The 23,898-nt window shown below is 33.5% G+C and overlaps 1 pseudogene; it reads right to left on the reverse strand.

Annotated features, from left to right (window-relative positions):
- Positions 1-1,203: 1,203 nt before the first annotated feature.
- On the reverse strand, positions 1,204-20,843 carry LOC124918444 (annotated as a pseudogene).
- Between the last annotated feature and the right edge of the window lie 3,055 nt (positions 20,844-23,898).

The following is a 23,898-nucleotide window of genomic DNA, read 5'->3' on the forward strand; positions in this document are numbered from 1 at the left end:
TAACTGTTGATTAAAATGAGAGTGTGTTTATTATGCCACAAAGTTGCTGTATTTTTTTTTATTTGTAGATGACACCTTTAATTAAAAGGAATTCAACTAGCAATAAAAGTTAGAGATGATAATTAAAGATATGTGATGGTTAAGATACTAGTTATAAGCTTAGACAAATTTTTAAGGGGTTTCAATCACAATTTACATACTATAATAAATAAATTAAAATTCGGTCATTGTTTGACCACGGTTCAAAATCTTGAATTCTTTTCAGAAAACTTATCAGTTTAATATTTAAGGGGTTATTATATAATGTTGAGTTGGTTATTTCTTTGTTTCAAAATAAATATGGATATTTTCATTTATATTGGCTTGAATATGTTTACGAGACTCTCATTTGATCAAATATGAAGATATACTATAGTAAAAATATAATGAACTTGTATTTTATTGGGTAAATGTAAAGTAAAGAGAAAACAACATTATTGTGTAGTCTTTAGAAGTTTTTAATCCTATATTTTAATGTGTTAAAATTTTGAAGAAGAAGATGAATTTAAAATACAAATTATTTAAGTTGTTATTCAAACAAATACATATCTCCCTTATATGGAAGTTTCATTACTAACTACAAATAATAAAACTAACTAATAATTATTACAACTAATGAGTAGTTTTAGTTACTAACTAATTAACAGTTTATTAAACTCTTAATTATTATTTTTACATCCTCCCCTCAAAGAGAAACGTAGTAGAAACAAAGTTTCACCTTGACAAAGCAAGTCGATGAAATATCAAGGTATGATCATGCAGCCATTGTCTTCAGCAAGCTTATTTTTTTAGATATCCAATTTAGACATCCGAGCAAACCAATTCAGCAAACTCAATTTTTTTAGCTATCCAATATAAATAGTCCATTTTTTTCAGCTACTAGTTTTCAACCATTGTAGGTTTAGTTTTTTCTTTTTAAATAAGCCAATTTAGCATTTTTTTTTTGGAATGACGAATCATATCGACAAACCTCATTTCTTTTCGGTGATTACAAGAAAATCTTTCTCTACCGCTTGAAAAATATCAAAATTTCATTTGATCTGACTAAACCTTCATTGCACCCGCACACATTTTTCTTTCATCTTTCTCGTTCTCCTACGAATCTGTCTAATCTGGATGGATTAAACATAAAATTTTCTTTTCTTCTCCATTTTACTTTGAACCTCACAATAGCAAGCTACCATGGTTCCAACATTGGATTATTTTAGATCCATTATTGGATGACATTGTCCCATAATCGATGGACAGTCTTTCCAGGTAGCTCTTGTTATCATCATCAACAAACTTTGTAAAGTTTTTTATGAATATGTTCCCTTGCAAACATAACAGATGGGACAATTGATTCAGGCATCTGATGAGTATAAAGTTCTATCTAGGACTAAAGGTTCTCAGTATTTCCTTGGAGTTATCATACTGTATTGGTGTACCTAAGACCAAATATGATATTGTTTCTAACCTGGATGGAGATTCTCGTGATGTAAGGTATACCTTCTTTTATAGTAAACTATAACCCTTTTGGATTAACATTCTTTGGAATTGCAAGAAAAGATCAGGCTTATTTAGAGGTGGGATCGTAAGGCTCAAAATTTTCACATCCGGTTCAAAAACCTCTCCCACAGCATCAACATCTACACTCCCGAGGAGCTTCTTTTTCCACCTTTTTAAGATTTCATCATCCTTGTCCTTCTAGAGATGCTCTTTGATGTTGTAATTATGCCCCAATTCAAGTCGATCCTCTTCTTTGTTCTCGGTATCGCCATCAGCATTATGCTTCAGACATCATGAATCCAACTTTATCACCTCTTTATCCTATTCTTCTTCAATAATAATAATAAAACAAAGTCCACCAATAGTGAATGTTTCCGCCACAAGTGGAGGCAGCATAAATTATTCAAGATTCTTAACCTTGAAGGTCTGAAACCATGTTAAAATCTTGAAAAAAAGATGAATTAAAAATATAATGTTATTCAAGTTGTTATTCAAACAATTACATTTTTCCTTATAGAAATTTCATTACTAACTAACTACAATTAATAGAACAATCTAACCACTATTACAACTAATTTCTATTATTAATTAGTAACTAATTAACAATTTATTAATCAGTTAATTATTATTTTCACATACTTGATTGTTTATTCATAACAAAGGAGAAATTAATGAGGTTATTTTTAATATATCTTTTTATTATGATACATATATGAAACATCAGTTTATTATTTAAGATCTAAGTTTACAATTTTTCAACTGTTGACAAACTCATATCAAACAAAGTTTCTCAAAATCTATAAATTCAATAAAAAAATATTGATCATAAGAAGATAATTGATAAGGAGAACAATATTAGCTTTTTAAATTACACGTCCCATTGAGCGAGCATCACGCGACCGAGGAATTCTTAGTCTCGCGACTGAGACCCGTTCATTCGCCCACGAGGCGTTTCGACCTAACCTGACCTCAGAGCCAATTTGATGCGTTAAAGGCTATTTATATTCTTTTATCCTTTTGTTTTATTTTTTTGTTGCCTTATTTGATTTTTTTAAATCTAAAAAAATTTCAAAAAACTGATAAAAAAAATTAATTTTCATTATTTTGAAAATTTTCTTCCATTTTTATATTTTTATCATTCACTTAAGACAATTTGTTTTCTTTGTTTTCTTTTTAACTTATATTTGTTCTCCTTAGATTTAAAATACAACATATGCTAGACTTCTTTTAGACATGATAGACTTTTTAAAACAGTTCTATCGTCTCCTTTTGTGCTGGAGTTTATCGCAAATGAGTGTCTCCTAGGGTACAACAAGTCTAGTAGTGATTCAACACTGAAATCACTATGCGGCAAACTTGACAAAGTACTTGTATCGATCACCGGATTTCAATGGAAATACGACGAGTAAAGAACTCGAAAAACACTCATAAAATAAGGAGAGAGCTTTTGAAATTTTAGAGGAAAGAACTCTTACAATTCTAGAGTGAGAAATTATAAGATGATATGATTGGTACATAAGATGGTGTGTGATAGAATGCCTATTTATATTGTTGAAATAATAAACTGTTAATTAAATCATCAATTGATTCAACGTTTGACATTGTTTGTCTCTTTATTTGCCTTAATATTTCTTCTTAATTAAGGGTAATTATTTGCCAAAATTAATTAAGAGATTTATTTTGCAACACTCACGGTAACATGGTTTTTTCAATTGTTAATAATAACATTAAACTATCAAAACAATTGATAATAATAAACTCATGTAAGTTACACTAGAAATTAACAATATTTAGTTAATTGGTCATCAAAGAATTTTAAATTGATTAATTCAAATTATATATTTGGATCAAATTTCACACTTTAATTAACGTTAGAATTTAATGTGAATTTGATTTAATTTTATATTCCATATTCTAATTTTCATTCATTAATAGAATTTTTTATAATTATTTTACAAATTACAACAATCCCCCATATTAATAGAAATTGAAAGATTAACCCAGTGAAAGGTTCAACAGTTGAATCCTACATATGGTAGGTAGAGGTAACCCTTTGAATCTTCCCTTATGAAAGTATATAACTTTACTAGTTAATTAGTAAACTCGATTTCCTTTAAATATTCTACCATATGTGTAAACGATTACACTTTCACATAGAAATCTTCCTAACACATGTCAAGATCTCATGGTTGTGTTCGTTTTGGGCATGAAACACGCGTCTGGTTCTGTTAGAGGGTCTAGAATTTAGTTGTATAATTCTTTCAAAGCGGCCCCACTTGTCCCTCACATAGGTGATCTTTTTGTTCACAAAAATCATTAAAATCATTATTTTATCCTCGTAAAAATATATATTGTTTCGTTATAGGTTTATTCCTCAACAATATTTATACAAGTAAGTATAATTAGGTTGTCTCATTGAACCTAGTTCTTGGGATATTTAGTCTGTATATGTTGGGTTTTATTTCATACCAACTTATAGTAGGCTCATGTCTTAATAGACTTTCAAACTAACTCTCCATTAAATAATTTGGTTAGTGGATATAAAATGTTATCTTTGGCTTACATAGTCAAATTTAATAACTCCATTAGAGAGTATAGTCTAATGATATTATGTATAAAACGTTTATATTTAGACTTGTTATTGACACTAAGCTTGTCAAATTTCAAATTACTATCACAATGGTTAGAAATTCCAGTTGGTACATTCTTAGATAACATTGGAACATCTTCTAATAAGAAGCATAGTGATTCGTAAATGCTTACAATTTAAATTATTTTTTATGAAAATATTGTTTACTTGACTAACTAGTAGACAAAATGTCTTTGAACTATTCTGTATTCGTGTATGCAATTACATATTTTTCATAAAAGTGTTTTATTTTTCGACATAAATCAAAAATATAGATTATAACGTTTAATATATTAATCATAATTTTCTTAGAAGATTTCCATCCGTAGATTGCACTTTCAAGTGTAAACATATTCACTTGCGGACGTAAATTTTTTCATTTAATAATATAAATATATCATTTGATAACAACATTATATTTCGTTTAGTGCAATTACGACCTTAGTGGATTTTAATCATTTTTATTATAATTTTCAACAATAAAAATATCGTACAAAAGACACGTAATGAAATAATTTACATAGTCTTCATGATATATATAATTGTCACATTAATTTTTAATCAAAGTATGATTCAATTTTCATATCATTATTATAAAATTTGTTATAAGTCATAAATATTTTTATAAATTTTATTTTTCATCTATTTCAAAAAATCTTTTCGAAGATATTGGTTCTACAAATTTTTATGAAAATAATGTCAAAGAAATTACACGTTTTTTTATTTCAAAATCGTCAAATTTGAAATATCGATTTGAACACCAACTTAGTAAATATAAATAAGATATTTTATTGTTCTTTTATTTCTTTTTGTAAAATTGCGCAACTTTATTTTTTTTAGAGAACATATTTCTCTAACAATAAATTATCTGTTTATTTATCATAATATACACAATAATATTTGTGTTATTATCAATAAAAATATTAGCCCCCACATTCGTGTTGGTATCTTTTTAAATCGCACATATATGTGTGAATTAATTCAAGGATTTTCTAATCAAGAGATTGTCACACAATTATTCAATAAATAAGATAACAACTATTGTGAATATTTAAATAAATAAATCATTCATACTATTTTCTATACAAAAGATAAGAATGTTTATTAATGAAAATCATTCTTTACCTAACCTATACATAAAAAAATTAAAAAATTTAATCAATTAAATTATTTATTTTAATACTTATTTCTATAAAAAGAAACTATAATATTTAATCAAATAAATATTCACCATTTCACATAATTTCTACAAAAGAAATCATTATAGTGATTCAAGCATCTTTGACCGAAGTGCTTAAATATTTATTTTCGGTTGTATTTTTACATCCCATAATATTGGCACGCTTGTCACATTATTCTCAAATTAAACATGATTTTTCTTCTAATTATTTGATTTCAAAAATATGAAATTAATTAATTCTTTATGATGGATTTGATAATGAAAATCAAATATATTATATTAAACTAAAAGTAATATATCAAATATATTATATTATTTAAGCATTAAGCTTTAGGCGTTAGGCGTTAGACGTTAGGCGTTGGGAAAAAAGCTTCGAGAAACAAGTGACAGGAAAAAAGCAACAAACAACAAGCATCTATAAACAAGAATCAAGCATCAATAATCAATAATCAAACAACTAGCACCAAGAATCAATCATCAAGCATCAAACATGAATCATCAAGCATCAAGAATCAAACATCAAGAATTAATCATGATGCATCAAGTATCAAGAATTAAGCATTAAGTATCAAGCATCAAGAATCAAGAATTAAGCATCAAGCATCAAGCAACAATTATCGAGCAACAAGTAACAAGTAACAATCAAAAAGTAACAAGCATCAAGCATCAAGAATCAAACATCCATGAACAAGCATCAAGCATTAAGCATCAAGCATCGAGAATCAAGCATCAAGTATCAAACATCAAGCATCAAGCATCAAGTGTTGGGTAACATTATTTTGACCATGTGTTGAAATAGTTTGACTATATGAATTTTGATGATGAAATGATGAATGGATTATATATACGTATAATTGTTTTTGATACATGAGTATTGAAATCAGATTTTATTAGACTTGGTTCTAATGAGCTTCATTAGACCGATTTGGTATTAGATTCACGGTGTTAGACGTGTAGTCTAACTGATGGAGTTAGACGTGCAATCTAATAGACTCGTCATTAGACGTGTAGTCTAACTCGTGGAGTTAAACGTGCAGTCTAATGAATCCGTAATTAGACGTGCAGTCTAACTCGTGGAGTTAGACGTGCAGTCTAATGAATCCATAAATAGACGTCCAGTCTAACTCGTTGAGTTAGATGTGCAGTCTAATGGACTCCGTAATTAGACGTGAAGTCTAAATCGTGGAGTTAGACGTGCAGTCTAATGGACTGCGTAATTAAACGTGCAGTCTAACTCGTGGAGTTAGACGTGCAATCTAATGGACTCGTAATTAGACGTGCAGTCTAACTCGTGAAGTTAGACGTGCAGTCTAATAGATCCGTAATTAGACGTGCAGTCTAACTCGTGGAGTTAGACGTGTAGTCTAACTCGTGGAGTTAAACGTGCAGTCTAATGGACTCGTAATTAGACGTGCAGTCTAACTCGTGGAGTTAGACGTGCAGTCTAATAGACTCATAATTAGACGTGCAGTCTAACTCATGGAGTTAGACGTGTAGTCTAATGGATTGTGAAAGTTAGACGTGTAGTCTAACTCCTTCAGACTAGTCTGAAGTTGAACCGTAATTTAACATGCAGTCTAACTCATGGAGTTTGACGTGCAGTCTAATAGAAAGAGAAAGTTAGATGTGGAGTCTAACTCGTGAAAGTTAGACGTGCAATCTAACTCCTTCAGATTAGTCTAAAGTGATTGTAATTAGACGTAAGTCTAATCCCATTAGACCAGGTGGTCTATTAGATTCTGTTATTAGACGGGGACGTTTGAATTCATTAGACGAGGTCGTCAGATTGAAATACGTCTAATGCCTTGCTTGAGCAGTTGCTTGAAGCTAGCACCCGCCTACCCACGTGCTATAGTTGTACGCTACTCCTGCACCACTTCCTAGTGAAGATCAGTACGACAGCCCGATACATTCAATTAACTAATGACACGTAAGTGAATATCCTTCCCACTACATGTTTTGCAGGTACATCTCTGAAGAATATTCGGTGCACTACCGGTTGTGTACGACCACGATCCTTGTGTTCAGAGTCTGCTATGTACTATGGAGGCGTTCCAATGGAAAAGTGCCACGTATCATTATGAAGATTCGACCATTGGTACCTGTTCATATTTAAAGATTCTTAAGGACAACGGACAATCTCTCGAGCATTCAATCTATCGGCCGGAATTATAGAAAGAGAATTCAATCGATCATTTTGATATCCAGATTACTGAAACTGTTAGCTTATGTCTTGCTTTACTGTGTGTTAATCAAGAAAGAGTTAGAATCAAATGTATCCTTTAGCTAAGTGATATTCTTCATCTTGTAAGTTGAACAGAGTGTGTTCTGTTCAACAGTGAGCTAAGTGTGTACAAACTGTATTTGATTCAAATCAAATTATAGTGAATCCTTCTGGTGGTTGGAATAAGGGGTGACGTAGGAGAGTTTGCTCTAAACATCCATAAACAAATTGATGTGTTGTTCATTTCTGTCATCTTCTCATTTTTCATCTTAAGCTTCAAACCTAAGTAAACATTTTCGCACTTGATTTTGTTTCAAGTGTTTATAAGGGTTTGTGTAGAATAGAAAGTGAATCAAATCCCTAACAAGATTTCTTTCAAACCATTTTCATAAGCCTTCATCAATCGCCAGACCCCCGTCTCTATTGATTAAGCCGATACTATCAATTGGTATCAGAGCTCTGTTTCTATTCTCAAGTTCAAAGATCTTGAATTATGTCTATCATCAATGAGATCCCTATTCTTTCAAGAGATAACTGTGAATACTGGATGATGAGAATGCAAGATCATTTGGCTTCCCTTGATTGTGATATGTGGAGCGTCATTACTGATGGCCCCATAAAGATTTCGAAGCCAAGAAGTGAGTGGACTACTGAAGACAAGAAGACCATCAATCGGGATAATGTTGCTAGGAACATTTTGTATCAGTCGATCAACATGAACGTTTTCTATGAAATCAAGTCTTGTTCCTCTGCTAAAGAGATATGGGATAAGCTAACTCAGATATATGGTAGAAACGGTCAAGCAAAGAAGGATTAGAAAGTTTTGATGTGTGTTGAAAACAAATCCAAATGGGTTGATAGCGACTTAGAGGAGTCTCCTGCTGAAAAAGAGACTGAAGTTGTTACATGTTTGATGGAAGATGACCAATTCAAGGTAAATGATGTTTATACCCTAGAATTTACAAACGAAGAGTTAACTAATGCACTCAATGAAATGGCCATTGAGTACAAAAAGTTAACTAACTCTTTTTACGAAATGAAAGTAAAATATGAATCAACTGTTCTTTCTTCTAACAAAGAATCTGAATCAAATATTTTTGACGAAAACATAGCAAAGATCTCATCTAAGAATGAGATGCTCAGAGAACAGATTCAAATTCTTTCATCTGAAAACAAGAGGTTAAACTATGTTGTCAGTTCATGGACAAGGTCCGGAGATGTTTTCAATCATCAGATCAGTATGTTAAAACCTGCTGGATCTAGATCCGGTCTAGGATTTGACAGCAATGACCCTAACCTGTCCTGCAAAACTTCAAACTCAGAAAATGACAAGCTTAAGCCAATGTTAAAGGGAGCTTGACTGATAGTGAATCTGATCCTTTTCACGAAGAAATAGCTTTTAAAAATGAAATAACTTATGTTCCGTCGACTATTAGCTGGATAAAAAATAAGTTAGAAGCAGCCAGCAAGTCTGGCAATCTAAAACCTGACTCAAAGTCAAGTAGTTTTAAAAGAAAGTCTTCTTCAAAAACTAAGGGATCAGTGGCTAACAGAAAGTCGTCTACTAAGTCAAAAATATACGCATTAATCACAGCATAAAATGAGAAATCCATCAGAATAACTTGTAGACAATCTGTGCTATAACTTGATTAGTATCAGTCAGTTATGTGATAATGGTTTGTCAGTTGATTTTCAAACTCATGCATGTCTAGTTAAGGACCAAGACGGAAATACTTTGTTAACTGGCAGTAGAGTAAGAAACTCATACAAAATGAATTGGCAAAAAGAATCTTCTAATCCTATGTGCATGATTGCCAAGAATGACCAGAAATGGTTATGGCATAAAAGGTTGAACCATTTGAATTTCAAAACCATTAACAACATTTGTTCAAACAACTTAGTTATTGGATTACCTAAATTGCAGTTTGCTAAGGACAATGTATGTCCTGCTTGCCAGTTAGGCAAACAGGGCAGATCATCGTTCAAAAGTAAAGGGAAATCTCAATCCAGCCGTTGCCTAGAACTGTTACATATGGATCTGTTTGGTCCATTTCCTGTAAAAAGTTTAGGAGGAATGAGATTTTCCCTAATTGTTATTGATGAATTTTCTTGATTTACATGGGTTGCATTTTTTCCATCAAAGGATAAAACTGTTGAAAACTTGATTAGAATATTTAAAAGAATTTAGAATCAGAAATCGTTGAATATTGCATGCATTAGAAGTGATCAGGGAACTGAGTTCACTAACAGATATCTATCATCTTATCTCGAGGAGACTAGAATTAGACACGAGTTGTCTAGCGCCAGAACTCCAAAGCAAAACGGCATTGCTGAGAGAAGAGTGAGGACTCTGAAGGAAGCCGCGAGATTTATGCTAGCTGAATCAGACGTGCCTCAGAGGTTCTGGGCAGAAGCAATAAGCACTTCTTGTTATACACAAAATCGGTCAATAATCAATAAACGTTTTGATAAAACTCCCTATGAACTGTATTATGGGAGAATTCCCACAGTTTCTTATTTTAAGATATTTGGGTGTAAATGTTTTATTCATAACAATGGAAAGGTTTATCTGACCGCTTTTGATGCTAAAGCAGATGAGGGATTCATGTTGGGATATTCGTCAGTAAGCAAGGCTTATAGAGTATACAACAAAAGAACACAGACAGTTAAAGAATCCCTACATGTAGTTTTTGATAAGCCTGTTGAGAGCAAATTTATTGAAACCATTGATCTTGCTGACAGACTAAAAGCGACAAGTCTTGAGTCTATGAGTGAAGAAAAAGAAACTCTGGACAAGCGGATTGCCTTGTCTGATCCAGTGGCTGATCCGGTTGAGGTTCAACCAGACGTACAAACTCCTGTTCAACAAGATGTTTAGAGTTTAGACGTCGTGGAGTCACCCGTTCAGATGACCAACCCCCTTGGATCCAACTTTAGATGGAATAGAAATCATCCACCAGAATTGATCATCGGAAATCCCTTCTCTCCTCGAAGGACAAGACGTCAACTAATGGATGAAATGGCCAATTCTGTACTTATTTCTCAGATTGAACCCAAGAAAATTGGTGAAGCTGTAGTTGATCCAGATTGGATCAATGCTATGCAAGAGGAGTTACACCAATTGGTAATGCTTAATGCTTAATGCTTAATGCTTAATGCTTAATCCTTAATGCTTAATGCTTAATGCTTAATGTTTAATGCTTAATTCTTAATGCGTAAATCTTAATTCTTAATACATAAATCTTAATTCTTAATGCTTAATGCTTAATGCTTAATGCTTAATGATTAATGCTTAATGCTTAATGCTTAATGCTTAATGCTTAATGCTTAATGCTTAATGCTTAATGCTTAATGTTTAATGCTTAATGTTTAATGCTTAATGCTTAATGCTTAATGCTTAATGCTTAATGCTTAATGCTTAATGCTTAATGCTTAATGCTTAATGCTTAATGCTTAATGCTTAATGCTTAATGCTTAATGCTTAATGCTTAATGCTTAATGCTTAATGCTTAATGCTTAATGCTTAATGTTTAATGCTTAATTCTTAATGCTTAATGCTTAATGCTTAATGCTTAATGCTTAATGCGTAAATCTTAATGCGTAAATCTTAATTCTCAATGCTTAATGCTTTATGCATAATGCTTAATGCTTAATGCGTAAATCTTAAATCTTAATGCTTAATGCTTAATACATAATGCTTAATGCTTAATGCTTTATGCTTAATGCTTAATGCTTTATGCTTAATGCTTAATGCTTAATGCTTAATGCTTAATGCTTAATGCTTAATGCTTAATGCTTAATGCTTAATGCTTAATGCTTAATGCTTAATGCTTAATGCTTAATGCTTAATGCTTAATGCTTAATGCTTAATGCTTAATGCTTAATGCTTAATGCTTAATGCTTAATGCTTAATGCTTAATGCTTAATGCTTAATGCTTAATGCTTAATGCTTAATGCTTGATGCTTGATGCTTGATGCTTGATGCTTGATGCTTGATGCTTGATGCTTGATGCTTAATGCTTAATGCTTAATGCTTAATGCTTAATGCTTAATGCTTAATGCTTAATGCTTAATGCTTAATGCTTAATGCTTAATGCTTAATGCTTAATTCTTAATGCTTAATACTTAATGCTTAATGCTTAATGCTTAATGCTTAATGCTTAATGCTTAATGCTTAATGCTTAATGCTTAATGCTTAATGCTTAATGCTTAATGCTTAATGCTTAATGCTTAATGCTTAATGCTTAATGCTTAATGCTTAATGCTCAATGCTCAGTGCTTAGTGCTCAGTGCTCAGTGCTCAGTGCTCAGTGCTCAATGCTCAGTGCTCAGTGCTCAGTGCTCAGTGCTCAGTGCTCAGTGCTCAGTGCTCAGTGCTCAGTGCTCAGTGCTCAGTGCTCAGTGCTCAGTGCTCAGTGCTCAGTGCTCAGTGCTCAGTGCTCAGTGCTTAATGCTCAGTGCTTAATGCTTAATGCTTAATGCTTAATGCTTAATGCTTAATGCTTAATGCTTAATGCTTAATGCTTAATGCTTAATGCTTAATGCTTAATGCTTAATGCTTAATGCTTAATGCTTAATGCTTAATGCTTAATGCTTAATGCTTAATGCTTAATGCTTAATGCTTAATGCTTAATGCTTAATGCTTAATGCTTAATGCTTAATGCTTAATGCTTAATGCTTAATGCTTAATGCTTAATGCTTAATGCTTAATGCTTAATGCTTAATGCTTAATGCTTAATGCTTAATGCTTAATGCTTAATGCTTAATGCTTAATGCTTAATGCTTAATGCTTAATGCTTAATGCTTAATGCTTAATGCTTAATGCTTAATGCTTAATGCTTAATGCTTAATGCTTAATGCTTAATGCTTAATGCTTAATGCTTAATGCTTAATGCTTAATGCTTAATGCTTAATGCTTAATGCTTAATGCTTAATGCTTAATGCTTAATGCTTAATGCTTAATGCTTAATGCTTAATGCTTAATGCTTAATGTTTAATGCTTAATGCTTAATGCTTATTGCTTAATGATTAATGCTTAATGCTTAATGCTTAATGCTTAATGCTTAATGCTTAATGCTTAATGCTTAATGCTTAATGCATAATGCTTAATGCTTAATGCTTAATGCTTAATGCTTAATGCTTAATGCTTAATGCTTAATGCTTAATGCTTAATGCTTAATGCTTAATGCTTAATGCTTAATGTTTAATGCTTAATGCTTAATGCTTAATGCTTAATGCTTAATGCTTAATGCTTAATGCTTAATGATTAATGTGATAGGATCAGCTTTATCGATAGAGACGGGGGTCTGGCTAAGGATGAAGGCTTATGAAAAATGGTTTGAAAGAAATCCTATTAGGGATTTAATTCGCTTTCTATTCTACGCAAAAACTTGTAAACACTTGAAACAAATTCAAGGCGGAATTGTTTACATGGGTTTTAAGCACAAGATGAAATATGAAAAGATGACAGAAATGAAAGAACACAACAGTTTGTTGATGGATGTTCGGAGAAACTCTCCTACGTTACCCCTTCTTCCAACAACTGGAAGGATTCACTATAATATGATTCGAATCAAATACAGTTTACACACACTTAATTCACTATTGAATAGAACACTTTCTGTTCAATTACAAGATGAAGAATATCACTCAGCTAAAGGTGTTTTGATTTTAGCTCTCACTTGATTCACACACAGTACAATCAGAAAACAACTTCAAAGTATGAATATTCAAAGGCTTGAATTCAGTAAGCAAGATGATAGAACATTTTTTCTCTCTATAAAATCAGATTGTTTGTTCATTGTAAATCGCTAATTCGTAAGACATACTGTCCATTGTCCTTTAGATTTGTTAAATACTGAGCAGGAGCTAACGGTCGAATCTTTTAGAATGATACGTGGCACTCTTCCATTGGAAAGCCTCCATTGTACACTACAGGTTCTGAGCACAAGGATCGTGGTCGTACATCACTGGTAATGCGCCGAATATTCCATCAAGGATGTACCTGCAAAACAAGTAATGTGAGGAAAATTCTCTTACGTGGCATTTCTTGGTTGGTTGCATATAGTTGTTGTACTAATCTTCACTAGAAAGTGGAGCCAGAGTAGGGTACAGCTATAGTACGTGGGTAAGTGAAATGCTAGCTTCAAGCATACTGCTTAAACTAAGCATTAGACGTATATTAGTTAGACGGATTGTAAAATCAGTCTAATGAAATCACACATCTCCTTTTAATAAAAACGTCTATTAGACCGTCTGGTCTAATAGAATTAGACTCACGTCTAATTACAATAACCATTAGACTACACGTCTAACTCCACTAAGTTAGACTGCACGTCTAATTCCGCTTCTACCTCAGACTTGACTGAAGGAGTTAGACTCACGTCTAACTTTCACTAATTAGACTACACGTCTAATTATTCAATAACCATTAGACTGCACGTCTAACTCTACTGAGTTAGACTGCACGTCTAATTCCGGTTCTACCTCAGCCTTGTCTGAAGGAGTTAGACTCACGTCTAACTTTCACATTCTATTAGACTGCACGTCTAACTCCACTGAGTTAGACTGCACGTCTAATTCAGCACAAATTAGACTATCCGTCTAATTGCAAATATATTAGACTACACGTCTAACTCCGATGAGTTAGACTGTACGTCTAATTCCGTTCATTCATTAGATTACACGTCTAATTCCGAATATCTATTAGACCATCCGTTTAATTATAAGTCTATTAGACTACACGTCTAACTCCGATGAGTTAGACTGTACGTCTAATTTCGAACACATTAGACTTACGTCTAATTCCGTGTATATTAGACTTACGTCTAATTCTGTGTATATTAGACTTACGTCTATTTTTATACATTCATTAGACTACACGTCTAACTCTGATGAGTTAGACTGTACGTCTAATTCTATACATTTATTAGACTACACGTCTAACTCCGATGAGTTAGACTATACGTCTAATTCTATGCATTCATTAGACTACACGTCTAACTCCGATGAGTTAGACTGTACGTCTAATTCTATGCATTCATTAGACTACACGTCTAACACCGATGAGTTAGACTGTACATCTAATTCTATGCATTCATTAGACTACACGTCTAACTCCGATGAGTTAGACTATACGTCTAATTCTATGCATTCAATGCCAAAATCGGTCTAATGACCCTCATTAGAGCTAAGTCTTATGAAACATTGTTTCAATACACCTTCATCAAAACTCATAAGTCATTTCATCATCAAAACCTCAATGGTTAAATTATTTCAACACTTAGTCAAAATAATTTGACCCAAAATTTTCCCCTTTTTGATGAAGAAATTGGAGACCTGCATACATATAACAAAATATGCATTCATCATATAAATAAACAAAACTGTTTGCGTGCAAGTAAGACATTCAAAGATATCCAGATCAATCACATATGAGTATTTTCAGAAGAAACACACAAAATATTGTTCAATGTAACCAAAATAAGTTTACCCCAAAAACATCATCAAAATATTCAAAAGAAATTCCATAAAGCCATTTAAATTCTATTATTCTTCTTCTTCCTAGACATTACTTTGGAACGGATAGACTTCAACCTAAGATATCTCTAAGACTGTGGTTAGAGGGGAGTTGGAGTCTTCTCTTTTCCTTTTCTTGGACTTGAGCGTCTCCACCCTTTGAATGTAATCAACAACTTTCTGGAAATTCAGAATTTTAGAAGGAAGAGGAAAACTTTTACCAGGTTCATTCAGAAGAAAATAAAGAAGAGAGCTGAGAGAACCATCAAAGCCAAAAATTTCCTTTCGAGCAACAACCATTCTGACAAGATTTCCAAAGAGGAAGCTTGTCTAGTTGATAGGAACAACCCTGGTAATGGCCACCATTATCTGAAAAACCTTCGTACAATACTTGTAAGAAGACTCTTTAGATAGAAGGAATTTCGAAACGATATCGCTTAAAAGAGCATATTCAACCTTCAGGAGGTTTTTCTTTCCATGAATGTCTACTTGAGGGGAATCGGAAAAGACTTTCATCATTGTAATCATTAGATTAGGAGGAGTGGTTGAAAACTTATCGATACCTACTTTTGGAAGTTGGAAAAACGTACCAAAAGACTCTTCAGTGATGCAGATCATCTGACCCATCACGACCCCAGCGATAATTTTATCTTGATAGAAACCAGCGGTTGCGAAAAATTCATTGACTAACTGTTCGTGATAAAGTTCATGAGGAGAGAGGAACTTTCTCAACCCGGAAGCTTTTATAGATTCAAACATCCTATGCATTCCCGGAGATTGGAGAGTGGATACGGATCTAAAATCTACCTGAATCGATTTTGGACGGAAATACGACATTTCGATTTGATGAACAAGGGTTTGGTCGATTCAAGTTCTAAAGAGAGAGAGAATGATTTCGAAGATATTCTATCTTTTAGAGTGAATAACCCTATAAATATCAAGGTTTAATCATGTAGAAACTAATTAATGATTACTCATACCGTTAAGAACTTCAAAAGTCAGTTCCCAATAAACGCAGCATTTAATGTTAGCATGAAACCGAACGTTTAATACTAAGTGTACAAGAAAAACTTGTCATAAATATTAGTCATTCCTTGTATATTGAGAGACACGTGTCTTCAATTCTTTTGAGGAATGACTTATTTGTTTTTCGGCGGGAAAATAAACTTGAGCAGAAACCAGCAAAGGACAGCTGTCCAACTAGCCAGAAGATGAAGAGTCTAATTTTACCAGTAGTTAGACATTTTTTTTTCCTTTTCACATTTTCAACTTCTTTTCGAAAATTAGTCTATTAAACGTATCCATCTAATTATGAAATAACAACACGTGAGACACGCGTGTCTGGTTAGACGTGAGCATCCACTTGCTCATGACGTAAAAACTTCTAACGTCTATTAGACGTATCCATCTATTAGACGTGTCTGTCTAACCATGCAGGTTAGAATAACCAAGACGATAATTTCAGATGAAGATGAAATTGTGAAGGTAGACGTTCGTCTAAGTAGCTGTGTTTCTCAAACTCTGAATCCTTAGGACAAATTAAGACCTTTGTCTTTCATGTCTGTTCAGTTGCGTTTTGAACAATATGTTCCCCCTTAATTTATGCACGTAATCACATCAATCAAGATCAACAAGACCTAACATGTTTCTAAAGTGAGAAAACTTAGCTTCCGGTAGGGGTTTCGTAAAGATGTCTGCAGTTTATTGATCTGTAGGAACATGTTCAAGACGAATCTGCTTCTGATTGACGTGTTCTCGAATGAAGTGATGCCTGATTTCAATATGCTTTGTCCGAGAATGCATAATTGGGTTGTAGGTGATTGCGATAGCACTTGTATTGTCGCAGAAAATTTGAGAGCCTCAATCCTATAGTCTCTGAGCTGTTGTTGAATCCACAGAACTTGAGAGCAACAACTTCCAGCTGCAAGATACTCAGCTTCAGCTGTAGACGTGGCGACCGACGTCTGCTTCTTGCTGAACCATGTGATTAGACAATCTCCAAGGAACTGGCAAGTTCCACTTGTGCTTTTTCTATCACTTTTTCATCCTGCATAATCTACATCCGAGAAACTAATTAAATTGAAACTGAAATCCTTCAGATACAACAATACCACATTTTGAGTTCCCTTTAAGTATTTAAGAATATGTTTAGAAGCAGTAAAATGAGAGAGTTTAGGATCAGCCTGAAATCTTCCACAAACACCAACAACAAATTGAATGTCTGGTCTGCTAGTAGTTACATACAGAAAGAACCGATGAGTCCTCTATATGTTGTTACATAGACACTTTGGCCACCTTCATCTTTATCCAATTTGATTGAAGAGCTCATTGGAGTAGCTGCTGCAGAACAATTCTCCAAGCCAAACTTCTTTAGTAGTGCTTTGGTGTATTTGGCTTGGTTGATAAGGGTTCCATTTTCTAGCTGACAGACTTGAAGCCTAAGGAAGAATGTAAGTTCTCCCATCATGCTCATTTCAAACATGTTCTGCATCAACTTAGCAAATTTCTCACACAATTTGTGGTTAGTAGAACCAAAGATAATGTCATCAACATATATCTGAACAAGTAGAATGTGAGAATTTTTAGTAAATCTAAATAGGGTTTTATCCACTGTTCCAACAACGAAGTCATGATCAAATAAGAAGTTAGTTAAAGTATCGTACCAAGCTCTAGGAGCTTGTTTCAGACCATATAATGCTTTGTTAAGCCTATAAACATGATTTGGCAAAACATGATCTACAAAACCAGGGGGTTGCTCTACATATACTTCTTAACTTAATTTTCCATTTAAAAATGTACTTTTCACATCCATTTGAAAGACTTTAAAATTCTTAAATGATGCATATGCTAGGAAGATTTTGATTGCTTCTAGTCTTGCAACCGGTGCAAAATACTCATCAAAATCAATACCTTCCTCGTGTCTTTATCCTTGAGCAACTAACCGAGCTTTGTTTCTAATGACTAAATCATCTTCACTAAGCTTGTTCCTAAAGACCCATCTTGTTCCTATGACTGACTTGTCAGTTGGTCAAGGAGTAAGATACCAAACTTTATTTCTTGCAAATTGGTTTAACTCCTCCTACATAGCATTGATCCAATCTGGATCAACTATACCTTCACAAATTTTCTTGGGTTCAATTTTAGAAATAAATGCAGAGTTGGCCATTTCATCCATCAATTGACGTCTTGTCCTTCGAGGAGAAAATGGATTTCTGATTATCAGTTCTGGTGGATGATTTCTGTTCCATCTGAAGTTGGATCCAAGGGGGTTGGTCATCTGAACTGGTGACACCGCGACATCCGAACTCTCAACTTCTTGTTGAACAGTAGTTTGAACATCTGGTTGAACTTCAACCGGATCATCCACTAGATCAGACAAAGCCATCCGCTTGTCCAAAGTTTCTTCTTCTTCACTTACAAACTCAAGACAAGTCGCTTTTAGTCTGTCAGCAAGATCAATGGGTTCATTAGATTTTCTCTCAACAGGTTCATCAAAAACTACATGGAGGGATTCTTCAACTGTCTGTGTTCTTTTGTTGTAAACTCTGTAAGCCTTGCTTACTGATGATTACCCCAACATGAATCCCCCATCTGCTTTAGCATCAAAAGCGGTTAAATAAACATTTCCATTGTTATAAATAAAACATTTACACCCAAATATCTTAAAATAATAATCTGTGGGAATTCTCCCATAGTACAGTTCATAGGGAGTTTTATCAAAACGTTTGTTGATTATTGACCGGTTTTGTGTATAGTAGACAGTACTAATGGCTTCCGCCCAGAACCTCTGAGGTACATCTGATTCAGCAAGCATAGATCTCGCTGCTTCCTTCAGAGTTCTCACTCTTCTCTCTGCAATGCCGTTTTGTTGTGGAGTTCTGGTACTAGACAACTCGTGCCTAATTCCAGTCTCCTCGAGATAAGATGATAGGTATCTGTTAGTGAACTCAGTTCCCTGATCACTTCTAATACACGTGATATTCAAAGATTTATGATTCTGATATCCTTTAAATATCATAATCAAATTTTCAGCAGTTTTATCTTTTGATGGTAAAAATGCAACCCATGTAAATCGAGAGAAATCATCAATAATAATTAAGGCAAATCTCATTCCTCCTATACTTTTTACAGGAATTGGACCAAACAGATCCATATGTAAAAGTTATAGGATACGGTTGGACTGTGATTTCCCTTTGCTTTTGAACGATAATCTACCATATTTGCCTAACTGGCAAGCAGTGCATATCTTGTCCTTTGAAAACTGAAGTTTGGGCAAAACAATAACTAAATTGTTTGAACAGATATTGTTGATGGTTTTAAAATTCAAATGGTTCAAATGTTTATGCCATAACCATTTATGGTCATTCTTGGCAATCATGCACATAGGATCAGAAGATTCTTTTTACCAATTCATTTTATATGAGTTTCCTACTCTACTTCCAGTTAATAAAATGTTTCCATCTTGGTCTTTAACTAAATATGCATGAGTTTGAAAAATCTATCGACAAACCATTATCACATAATTGACTAATGCTGATTAAATTATAGCACAGGTTGTCGACAAGCAGCACGTCATTAATAATTAGATTACCATGAATAATCTTACCCGTACCCATGGTCTTACCCTTCTTGTTGTCACAAAATATAATCTTAGGTCCAGAGCAATCTGATATATCAGTGAGAAGTCGTCTATTTCCTGTCATATACTTGGAACATCCGCTATCAAGATATCATACAGATTCCTCCGGTCCTTCGTTTATTTATACCTACATAAATAAATATTTACAATCTTTTGGTACCCACTTTCAATTGGGTCCTCGGTCAATCAGTCTCTTAGGAATCCATATTTGAGTTATTCTGATGGATTTCCCATTTTGAGTTGTGATTAATGCGTATGTTTTTGACTTAGAAGACGCTTTTCTGCTAGTCATTGATCCTTTAGCTTTCGAAGAAGACTTTCTTTTAAAACTCATTGACTTAGAGTCAGGTTTTAGATTGCCAGACTTGTTAGCTGCTTCTAGCTTATTCTTAAGCCAACTAATAGTAGGCGGAACATAAATTATTTCCATTATTGAAAGCAACTTCTTCATGAATAGGATCAGATTCAATGTCAGTCACACTCCTTTTGACAAAGTGTATAGGCTTAAACTTGTCAGTTGGGGGATTTGACTTTTTGCAGGACAGATCAGGGTCATTGCTGTCATATCCCAATCCGATCTAGATCTAGCAGGTTTCAACATACTGATCTGATATTTGACAGCATCTTCAGATCTTGTCCATGCACTGACTATATAGTTTAACATTTTGTTTTCAGATAAAAGGGTTTGAATCTGTTCCTTGAACATCTCATTCTCAAAAGAGATCTATGTTAAGTTTTCATCAAAAATGTTTGGTTCAGATTCTTTGTTGGAAGAAAGAACAGTTGATTCATATTTAACTTTCATTTCATAAAAAGTGTCAGTTAACTTCTTGTACTCAATAGTCATTTCAATGAGTGCATTAGTTAACTCCTCGTTTGTAAATTCTGGTGCAGAGATATCATTTACCTTAGATTGATCATCTGCCATCAGACATGTGACAACTTCATTCTCTTTTTCATCAGGAGACTCCTCTGTATCACTATCAGCCCATCTGGATTTGTTTTCACTGCACATGAACGATTTCTGGTTCTTCTTTGCTTGAGTATTTGTACCGTAGATCTGATTAAGCTTATCCCAAATCTCTTTAGCAGTGGAACAAGACTTAATCTCACAGAACATATTCATGTTGATCGACTGGTACAGAATATTCTTAGCAACATTATTTAGGTTGTTGGTCATCTTATCTTTAATAGTCCACTCACTTCTTGGCTTCAAAATCTTTATGAGGCCATTAGTAATAACGCTCAACATATCATAGTCAAGAGCGGCCAACTGAGCTTGTATTCTGATCATCCAATATTCGTAGTTGTCCTTCGAAAGAAGAGGAATGTCATTGATGATAGACATGCTTCAGGTTCTTGATGCCTGAGAATAGAAACAAGGCTCTGATACCAATTGATAGGATCGACTTTATCGATAGATATGGGGTCTGGCTAAGGATGAAGGCTTATAAAAAACGGTTTGAAAGAAATCCTGTTAGGGATTTAATTCGATTTCTATTCTACGCAAACACTTGTAAACACTTGAAACAAATTCAAGGTGGAATTGTTTACTTGGGTTTGAAGCACCAGATGAAATATGAAAAGATGAAAGAAATGAAAGAACACAGCAGTTTCTTTATGGATGTTCGGAGAAACTCTCCTACGTCACCCCTTCTTCCAACCACCGGAAGGATTCACTATAATATGATTCGAATCAAATACAGTTTACACACACTTAGCTCACTATTGAACAGAACACTTTCTGTTAAATTACAAGATGAAGAATATCACTCAGCTAAAGGTGTTTTGATTCTAGCTCTCTCTTGATTCACACACAGTACAATCAGAAAGCAGCTTCAAAGTATGAATATTCAAAGGCTTGAATTTAGTATGGAAGATGATAGAATAGTTTTTCTCTCTATAAAATAAGATTGCTTGTTCGTTGTATATCGCTAATTCTTAAGACAGATTGTCCGTTCTCCTTTAGATTTTTTAAATACTGAGCAGGAGCTAACGGTCGAATCTTTTAGAATGATACGTGTCACTCTTCCATTTGAAAGCCTCCATTGTACATAACAGGTTTTAAGAACAAGGATCGTGGTCGTACATCACTAGTAGTGCGTCGAATATTCTGTCAGGGATGTACTTGCAAAACAAGTAATGTGAGGAAAATTAACTTACGTGGCATTCTTTGGTTGGTTGCATATAGTTGTTGTACTAATCTTCACTAGAAAGTAGAGCACGAGTAGGGTACAGCTATAGCACGTGGGTAGGTGAAATGCTAGCTTTAAGCATACTGCTTAAACTGAGCATTACACTTATTTTAGTTAGACGGATTGTAAAATTAGTCTAATGAAATCACACATCTCCTTTTAATAAAAATGTCTATTAGACCGCCTAGTCTAATAGAATTAGACTCACGTCTAATTACAATAACCATTAGACTGCACGTCTAACTCCACTGAGTTAGACTGCACGTCTAATTCCGGTTCTACCTCAGACTTGTCTGAAGGAGTTAGACTAACGTTAACTTTCCCATTCTATTAGACTGCACGTCTAACTCCACTAAGTTAGACTGCACGTTTAATTCCGCACAAATTAGACTATACGTCTAATTGCAAATATATTAGACTACACATCTAACTCCGATGAGTTAGACTGTACGTCTAATTTCGTTCATTCATTAGACTACACGTCTAATTCCGAATATCTATTAGACCATCCATCTAATTACAAGTTTATTAGACTACACGTCTAACTCCGATGAGTTAGATGTACGTATAATTTCGAACACATTAGACGTACGTCTAATTCCGTGTATATTAGACTTACGTCTAATTCTATACATTCATTAGACTACACGTCTAACTCCGATGAGTTAGACTGTACGTCTAATTTTATGCATTCATTAGACTACACGTCTAACTCTGATGAGTTAGACTGTATGTCTAATTCTATGCATTCATTAGACTACAGTCTAACTCCGATGAGTTAGACTGTACGTTTAATTTTATGCATTCATTAGACTACATGTCTAACTCCAATGAGTTAGACTGTACATCTAATTCTATGCATTTATTAGACTACACGTCTAACTCCGATGAGTTAGACTGTACGTCTAATTTTATGCATTCAATGCCAAAATTTGTCTAATGACCCTCATTAGAGCTAAGTCTTATTAAACATAGTTTCAATACACCTGCATCAAAACTCATAAGTCATTTCATCATCAAAATCTCAATGGTTAAATTATTTCAACACTTAGTCAAAATAATTTGACCCAACATAATGCTTAATGCTTAATGCCTAATGCTTAATGCCTAATGCTTAATGCCTAATGCTTAATGCCTAATGCATAATGCTTAATGCTTAATGCTTAATGCTTAATGCTTAATGCTTAATGCTTAATGCTTAATGCTTAATGCTTAATGCTTAATGCTTAATGCTTAATGCTTAATGCTTAATGCTTAATGCTTAATGCTTAATGCTTAATGCTTAATGCTTAATGCTTAATGCTTAATGCTTAATGCTTAATGCTTAATGCTTAATGCTTAATGCTTAATGCTTAATGCTTAATGCTTAATGCTTAATGCTTAATGCTTAATGCGTAATGCGTAATGCCTAATGCTTAATGCCTAATGCTTAATGCCTAATGCTTAATGCCTAATGCTTAATGCCTAATGCTTAATGCCTAATGCCTAATGCCTAATGCCTAATGCCTAATGCTTAATGCCTAATGCCTAATGCCTAATGCCTAATGCCTAATGCTTAATGCTTAATGCTTAATGCTTAATGCTTAATGCTTAATGCTTAATGCTTAATGCTTAATGCTTAATGCTTAATGCTTAATGCTTAATGCTTAATGCTTAATGCTTAATGCTTAATGCTTAATGCTTAATGCTTAATGCTTAATGCTTAATGCTTAATGCTTAATGCTTAATGCTTAATGCTTAATGCTTAATGCTTAATGCTTAATGCTTAATGCTTAATGCTTAATGCTTAATGCTTAATGCTTAATGCTTAATACTTAATGTTTAATGCTTAATGCTTAATGCTCAATGCTCAATGCTCAATGCTCAATGCTTAATGCTCAATGCTAAATGCTCAATGTTAAATGCTCAATGCTCAATGCTCAATGCTCAATGCTCAATGCTTAATGCTCCATGCTCAATGCTCAGTGCTCAATGCTCAATGCTCAA

The sequence above is a fragment of the Impatiens glandulifera genome, unplaced genomic scaffold (genome assembly GCF_907164915.1).
Source record: "Impatiens glandulifera unplaced genomic scaffold, dImpGla2.1, whole genome shotgun sequence".
NCBI lineage: Eukaryota > Viridiplantae > Streptophyta > Magnoliopsida > Ericales > Balsaminaceae > Impatiens > Impatiens glandulifera.